Source organism: Cebus imitator, unplaced genomic scaffold (assembly GCF_001604975.1).
Source record: "Cebus imitator isolate Cc_AM_T3 unplaced genomic scaffold, Cebus_imitator-1.0 Scaffold316, whole genome shotgun sequence".
NCBI classification, from domain to species: domain Eukaryota; kingdom Metazoa; phylum Chordata; class Mammalia; order Primates; family Cebidae; genus Cebus; species Cebus imitator.
In genome coordinates, this window is record NW_016107631.1 from 1,048,734 (window position 1) to 1,049,750 (window position 1,017).

Consider the following 1,017-nt stretch of genomic DNA (forward strand, 5'->3'; position numbering starts at 1 on the left):
CAAACTTTCCAGCCATTAACTCTTCAAAAATACGTGATCAGCAGCCTTGACCAATGGTATTTTGCAACATATGTTTCCTTGATAGTTGACACTACATAATCTTTTGTGATCCTGCCTTATTTCATCTTGATCACCTGATTGTTTCCTCTTTTCTACAAAATCTCCTCTATCTAAAGTTCTTTTTTTTTTCTGCAGCATATTTTGCACTTCAGTTTTCTCCAGTCTTATTTCCCTGTGGAGCTCATGCCATCTGCTCTCTGTCAGAGAATCTTAAACATTCTCACCAAGTGTTGTCACTGTTTTGTTTCCATCACACTGTAGAGTTTACCACTTTCGTCTTTTGTTGTTGTTGTTGTTGTTTGTCTTGTTGTTGTTCTAATTTATTAGCTTTTGCGATTTCATAGGAGGATGGTAAAAGATTCAACACACGCTCAGGCTGCGGTCTTGGTCCATCCTAAAGAGATGTGTTTTCTTTGTTGATTTCCATTGTGGTCATTTGCTTGGACTGACATAATTGTGACAATCATGGGACTCCGATGGCAAAAGGATGTTTTTTCCCTTTGTTCTTGTTTTTGTTTTCATTTTATTTTTTAAGTGGCAGTGTCTTTCTTTGTTGCCCAGATTTTATCAAACTCCTGGCATCAGGCACTGCCCACGCTCAGCCTCCAGCTGAGCTGGAATTACAGGCAAAAGCCACCTGGTTTTGTTTTTGTTTTTTTAAGACAGGTCTCACTCTGTCACCCGGGCTGGAGTGCAATGGTGCCATCTCAGCTCACTACAACCTCCATATGCCAGGCTCAAGAGATTCTCCAGCCTCAGTGTCCCAAGTAGCTGGGACTACAGGCATGAGCCTCCAACAGCCAGCTAATTTTTTGTCTTGTTTTGTTTTGTTTTGTTTTGTTTTGTTTTGTTTTGTTTTGTGGAGATAGAGTTTTTCCAAGTTGCCTAAGCTGATCTCAAAATCTTGAGCTCAAAGCAATCCACCCAACTCAGCCTTCCAAAGTGCTGGGATTACAG